At 37.4% G+C, this 7,597-nt stretch overlaps 1 non-coding gene across 1 annotated transcript; it reads right to left on the reverse strand.

Moving 5' to 3' along the window:
* Positions 1-7,089: 7,089 nt before the first annotated feature.
* On the reverse strand, positions 7,090-7,196 carry LOC148556220 (small nucleolar RNA R71). The gene has a single exon (XR_015886324.1). It is a non-coding gene; the product is annotated as a small nucleolar RNA R71 (small nucleolar RNA).
* Positions 7,197-7,597: the final 401 nt, after the last annotated feature.

Consider the following 7,597-nt stretch of genomic DNA (forward strand, 5'->3'; position numbering starts at 1 on the left):
CTTAGGGATTGAAATTGACTATGTCTATTTGACTTACCTTCGATGTAAGGTTGACTAAGTAGGATTAACTCTTCATAATCATCCTGTGTTTATGGTCAATGGCTAGGATAGGTAGCCTTAGTTCTCAATTACTTGCCAAGATGTTTTCTTGAATTTGAAGTTTCCTTTCCTTACATTTAATTGCTTTGATGTTTAATTTCTTGCATGTGTAGTTTTCACACTCTGGGTTGAGAAATTGGGTATTTGGGTGGAATTGAGTTGTGGATGTCCATTCCGCATTGTGTGAGAATAGTTAATTGGTTTGGTTTCCTTTGACGCTAGTCTTTCACTAAGTAATTAATGAGTTGACTAGCACTTATGGATTGAGATCAATTATGCTCTTTTCACTTATCCTCAAGGAGGATTGACTAATTTGGATTGATTCCACACAATTGCCATGTTTGTGAACCACAACTAGGATAGGAATCCTAAATTCCCCAATTCTTGCCAAGAGTTGCCATTTACATTCCTTGCATGCTAAGTTACTTCCTTGCTATTTACATTCCCTTACTCTCTTGCTTTCATTCCCAATTCCCCATGCTCTCTCTCATAGCCAATAACTGTACACTTCATTGCAACTCCTAGGGAAGATGACCCAGGAGTCTAATACTCTCGGTTTATATTTGATTTAAATTGTGATAATATTTGATTGATGGTCCATTTGTTGGGTTAGGACTATACTTACAACGCCAATTCCATTTTGATAATCAAATTCCTAACCTACGCAAATTAGTCATTGTCAAAGTTCTGGGTTTGTATGCCTCTACAACCTCCTCCTTCATTCGAATTACACTTGATACATGGGCCTCTTTTTCTTGCTTTTCCAATTCCTCGTGTGCACCCATAATTTGATCTTCCTCTTCCTTGCTATGCACCACTCCATTCATCAAGCTTATGGCGTTGTATTCTTCCCTTTGCCTAAGGAAGACATTGGTTGGTTCATGAACAAAATATTGTGCCATTGGGTTCAATTGCACCTCTAGATTTCTTCTTGAGGCTTCTAAGTTTTCAATCCTTTCTCTGATCTTTTCCCTTAGAAGCTCAAGGATATGGATGATAAACCCCATTTTTAGGGTTTATCTTGTGTTTCATTTAGAGGGTTTTATCAACTTTTCCCCATCTATCCAATGAAATAGCATGGTTTTGTAAATTCTCTGTTAATTGTGCTTAAGAGTGAAAACATACTTTTTGGGTCTTAAAATAGCTAAATTTAATTCACCTTGATTCTATTAGATGCCTTGATATATTTGTTAAGTGATTTCAGATTTAGGAGGCAAGGATTGGATTGAGGGAATGAAGGAAAAGCATGTAGAAATGGAGAACTCATGAAGAAATGAAGGAATCGCAAAGCTGTCAAGCCTGACCTCTTTGCACTTAATCGATCATAACTTGAGCTACAGAGGTCCAAATGATGCAGTTTTAGTTGCATTGGAAAGCTAACATCCGGGGCTTCAAAATGATATAACATTTACTATATTTGCATCGCATTTAGAGATGCACACGCGCACTGTACACATACACGCTGATGTTGCACATGACTCACTTAAGTGCAACTCGTGGCCAGCGATTTTTGGTGCATTTTAGGCCTAATTCAACTCATTTCTGATGCTATTTAACCCAAGGATTAAAGAGGGATGACACACCTAGTCATCATTAGTTTTGAAGGGAAAGTTAGTTTTAGAGAGAGAAGCTCTCACTTCTCTCTAGAATTAGTATTAGGTTAGATCTAGATTAGGATTTCTTAGATCTAGGTTAATTTCATGCTTTGATTTACTTTTCCTTTATCAATTCTTGTTCCTCTTCTTCTCCTTTCTCTAGTTTTGTATTTCAATTCTTGTAATTCTCTACTTTTATGTTGATGCACTTTTTTTCCTTCCTTTTCTTTTTAATGCGATGCATATTTTGATTTCCTTTATTGTTCATTTGATTTGTTGTTGTTTAATTCCTTGCAATCGAGTAGAGTAGATTTACTTTCCTTGCAATTTTACTATGCTTTTCTTTTATGCCTTCCAAGTATTTGATAAAATTCTTGGTTGGATTTTAGAGTAGAATTTTATGCTCTTGGCTTGGGAAGGTAACTTAGGAACTCTTGAGTTACTAATGTCCAAGTAATTGATGATTGGGAGCCGTTAACTCTAGGTCTCACTAATTGAATTGGTGGAGAGCTAGGACTTATGGACTTGGATTGATATAGCTCACTTGACTTTCCTTTACTACTAGTTAGAGGATGACTTAGTGGGATTGATCCTTGCCAATTCTCATGTTATGGTTAGTGATAGGGATAGAGATCTTTGACCACTAACCCTTGCCAAGACTTTTGTAGCTATTAGTTTACTTTCTTGCCATTTATCTTTCATGTCTCTTATCAAAACCCCAAACATAACTCATAACCAATAATAAGGACACTTTATTGCAATTCCTAGGGAGAACGACCCGAGGTTTAAATACTTCGGTTTATAGATTTTAGGGATTTGTACTTGTGACAACCAAATTTTTGTATGAAAGGATTATTAATTAGTTTAGAAACTATACTTGCAACGAGATCTCATTAGAGAAATTCTATACCATCAATAATCTATTCATCAATGGATCATTGAGGCTTTAGACTGGGCTATTTGTTTTAGTGAGTATTTGAGAGAGGATATCTGATGATGTTGTTGAGGTGCATAAGTTGTGGTGAAATTTTGAGGGACTTGATATGAATTTTGAAAGGAGTTTGCGTATAGTGGAATGAGTTTTATGAGTGGGGAAATGGATTTTGTAGATTTTGAAAAGGAGTTTGTGTATAGTGAAATGGATTTTGTGGTTGACAGAAGGAATTGTGTTAAGGCATACTCAAGTGGTTAGGAATTTTGATATGAGAAATTAGGAGATGAGGTTTGAAAATTAAGAGATGATGGCTCTTTATGAATGGGGTATGGATCATTGAAATCTCTTTGGTTTTGATTTTTCCAACCACAACTTGAGTAGTTGTTAAATGCATCACAATATGGATCATTTTGTGGCCCTCGGAAGTATCCCATCATTCCTTGTTCTTGGTACTCCCAACCACCATTAGCATCAAAATATGAATCATTTTGTGGTGGTGAGAAGTATCCCATGAAATTTGATTGACAAAAAGATGATGGAAACTCCATTCTTCATCAAAATGTTCTGTATCAAACAACATACTGACACAAGAAAGTAAAATTTCATATGTCACAAATAAGTAATTCTTAGTGAGGCAATATCACAAACACTTAATTGGCAAGAAAAAATAAAGAAACAAAAGTCTAACACCCTAATTACCCTAAGTCTTATCTCGCATCGTAAAGGTAAGGTTAATCAAAGGTTATGACAAGTCTAAAGCTCATACGTATTTATATATAGAAAGAAATAATAACTCTAGAAGCCTGATGAAGAAATAAGCTCAAAAACAAAGTTCCAGAAGCGCAAAACATTCACATGAAGCTACACTAATCGAGGCACAAGATATATGTACAGATACCAAGACATATATATAGATATATCAAAGTATAATAGTCATAAGGATCTAGCCGCCACCCACAGAGTTTAAGCCGGCTAGTTATATGCAAACGTACAGAGTTTTGAAAGTAAAACAACTTATACAATATTTCCCTCAAAATAAGCCTCTAAGGTAAATATAAATACAAAAGCGAAAGAAGCTAAACAAAATAATCAAAAGACTCCAAAACATAGCAAAGATCCTCCGCTCTGTCACCATTAAGAAACTCACCGAGGTGGGTTGTGACCTGCATCTAAAAAATAACAACAGAGTATGGAATGAGAACTAGAGGTTCTCAGTATGGTAACAGTGCCCATTGATGTAAGATATAAGACTCCGGGACACTAGAGGCAATCTTAGAACTTCATATCCATCACAAAATTCAAGCTTAAAACATAAATAAATTTAAAACCTTAACTTTAAAACCACAATGAAAAAGGGTAATCTAACTTAGTGGATTTCTAAATCTAACAATTCTCCACTGTCCCACAACCTTCGTGATGCCAAGGCATCTTAGGCTAGTTCCACTAGCCTTTTTCTTTTGATTTCATTAGGTTTTATGCACTTTCTTGAGCTATAAGTAATCATTTGGGTTAGAAATTCATGTATACCTAGATCCATTCAACCATGGTTATTTTGATGCAATTTCATGAGACTTGGGCCATAATTACTTATGTACTAAGAATGATGCAATCTCTCATGATGTTAGCAAGGTATTGATGCATATATTGGTTGATGACAAGTGAAGAAATGCATGGAAGAAGGTTGAAGAATGGCCATGGAAAAGATGAGGAGGAAGAAATGTTGGTGGCCAAGTTGGACCACCAACGTTGTCTCAAACGTTGAGAGGGACGGCAGAGCAAAATCTGCTGCATAATTCTGATACCCACGATGGAGGGAGCGTTGGTGAGCCAACGTTACCTCCAACGCTGAATACAAAGTGCTTTCTGGAAAATTGGAAAAACGGTGGCGACGCGTACGCATGCTATACGCGCACGCGTAGATTGTGCATTTTTGACAATCCACACGCACACGTAAGTGACGCGCACGCGTGGATAGGCCAACGTTGGAGGGAACGTTGCCAGTCCAACGTTGAGGCCAACGTGCACAATCTGAGCTCCAAAATCATGATTTTGAAAATTGGTAATCCATGCACACGCATACATGACGCGCACGTGTGGATGAATCAATGTTGGAGGGAGCGTTGTTGGTCCAACGCTGATGCCAACATCGTCGAAAATATTTTAAAAGTTGAAGTTTGGGAATTTGCATCCATGCGCACGCATAAGAGATGCGCACGCATGGATGAACATTTTAGCCCCAAACGTGCACACGCATAGGCAACGCATATCCGTGGACTGTTAAATTGCACCATCCATGCGCACGCGTATGTCACGCGTACGCGTGGATAAGAAAATGTTGGCACTCCAACATTGAGTCAAACATTGCTCAAAATGCCCAAAACTCAATTTTCTCTGAAGGACATTTGACTCAACGTTTTCCCTCAAACGTGAGCTCAAACGTGGGCATCAGAACAATGCAATTCAAGCAGATCTCTTCTCAACAGCAAGGGAAGCCAAATGGAGCAACTTCAACCCATTCCAATTAAGGCCAAAAGCCCAATTCAGAGATTGAAGATCAATGGAAGAAAGTGTATAAATAGCTTAGAATTCAAGTTAGTTAGGGGGGCTTACACACTATATTGAAACTCTGCCCAATTTTCTTCTTTCTGCAATTTTTCAATTCTGCAATGTATTTTCCAGATTTAATTTCCATTTTGAGAGCTATGAACAACTAAACCCATTTCATTGGCTTAGGGAGCTCTGTGTAATTCAATGGATCAATGTTAGTTTTCATGCTTCTTCTTCTTTCTTTTCTCTTGATTTTACCAGAAAGCTTTCGTTCTTCACCCAATTGGATAGTTGTCTTGGAAAAAAAGCTATTTATAATTGGATCTCCTCTGAACCTTGGAAAAGGAATAAGGAGATCATGCTAGAATTGCTTTCTCACATTGGATTAGATTGGGGTTTGGATGGATATCGTGACATGTAATCCTACCAACACTTTGATCTATGAATATGTGTGGTATAATCAGTGACCATACTTCATCTCTTCCCATGAGCACTTAAATCAAGGAATTGGGCAATTGTTCATGCTTGGAGAGATTAGATTGCCAAGGAATTGGGATCTAATCATTTAAAATTGCCAAGGAGATCAATGAATGCATTGATTGAGGAAGAGATGAAAATGAATTTGATCCGGAGGATTATCACATCTCATGACCCCAATGAGCTTTCCCATCTCTGATCTACCCATTCTTTTACATTCTATCTTTAATTTGATGCTCAATTTCCCCATTCCCATTTATTTTCTTGCAGTTTATGCTTCTGCCCTTTAATTACTTGAAATTTAAGTTTCTGTTCTTTTTATTCTGCAATTTAATATCTGTTACTTTAATTTCTTGCAATTTAAGTTTCCCGCCAATTTACATTCTGCAACACCAATTCAATTCTGATTTCTCTCAACTAGAACAATTCTCTAATTAACATTGATCAACCAACCAATCCCTATGGGATTCAACCTAACTCTATAGTGAGTTTTTACTTGACGACAATCCGGTGCACTTGCCGGTAGAAAATTGTTGAGAGACAATTTTTGGGACATCAAGTTTATGGCGCCGTTGCCGGGGATTGGTTTTGTATTGACAATTACTAAATTGGAGGATAACTAGATTGAGCATTTTTCTTTTCTTTTGTTAATTGAATTTTAATTTCTGCTGTTACATTTACTTTCTTCAATTTTAGTTGTTTCTCTTTATTTTTTGTTATTTCCTTACTTTCCAGCAAAATTAATCCACTGACTCATTAATTGTTTGATTAATTGCCTCAATTGCTCTAACCACACTTTTTCATTAACTATGAAGTCTTCACTTGCTGGTTGCTGCTTGTTTGGCTACTTGTATGATAGGTAGAAGAGAGGTTTCAACCTCTTTTGACAGTGAACCGGAGAGAACCTTCCTGAGATTATGGAGGGAAGCAAGAGGAAAGAAGGCTATTGGTGTAGAGGAAGAGGAGGAAGACTTGAATATAAACATGGATGATGATATGGAAAACCATCATGAAGGAGAGGTGAATAATCATGCCAGATGAGGTGTAGCCAACCCTGCTGGACAAGAGAGGAGAATTCTAGGCTCCTACATCAATCCAAACACAGGAAACTGTGGTAGAAGCATTCAAAATTCAACTATCCATGCTAATAATTTTGAATTGAAGCTTCAGCTCGTTACTCTCATCCAGAACAATTGTTCTTTCGGAGGAAGTAGCCAAGAAGACCCTAATCAACATCTCACTACATTCTAAATGATCTGTGATACAGTTAAATCTAATGGTGTTTATCCTGACACCTATAGATTGCTACTATTTCCATTCTCTTTGAGCGACAAAGCATCCAAATGGTTAGAATCATTTCCCAAAGAGAACATGACAACCTGAGAAGATGTGGTGAATAGATTCTTAGCAAGGTTTTACCCTCCTCAAAGAATGAATAGACTGAGAACTGAGGTGTAGACATTTAGACAGCAGGATGGTGAAACCTTATATGAAGCCTGGGAGAGATTCAAAGATTTGACAAGGAAATGCCCCCCGATATGTTTAATGAGTGGGTGCAATTGCATATCTTTTATGAAGGGCTTTCCTATGAATCAAAGAAAGCTGTAGACCACTCATCTAGAGGATCCCTTAACAAGAAGAAGACCATTGAAGAAGCCATTGATGTCATAGAAACAGTGGCTGACAATGAGTATTTTTATGCCTCAGACAGAAGCAACAAAAGGGGAGTCATAGAATTAAACCATATGGATGTAATCCTGGCCCCGAATAAGATGATCACCAAGCAACTAGCTGATTTGACAAAGCAAATAGAGAAGAATCAGGCTGCAGCCATCCATACCCAACCATCACCTCAAGGAGAGTTGGACATAGAGGAAGGAGTTAACTGGGAGGAAGCCAATTACCTTGGGAATTCATCTAGGCAAGCTCATAATCCATACTCAAA

This window comes from Arachis ipaensis, chromosome B6 (genome assembly GCF_059453495.1).
Source record: "Arachis ipaensis isolate K30076 ecotype BB chromosome B6, ASM5945349v1, whole genome shotgun sequence".
NCBI classification, from domain to species: domain Eukaryota; kingdom Viridiplantae; phylum Streptophyta; class Magnoliopsida; order Fabales; family Fabaceae; genus Arachis; species Arachis ipaensis.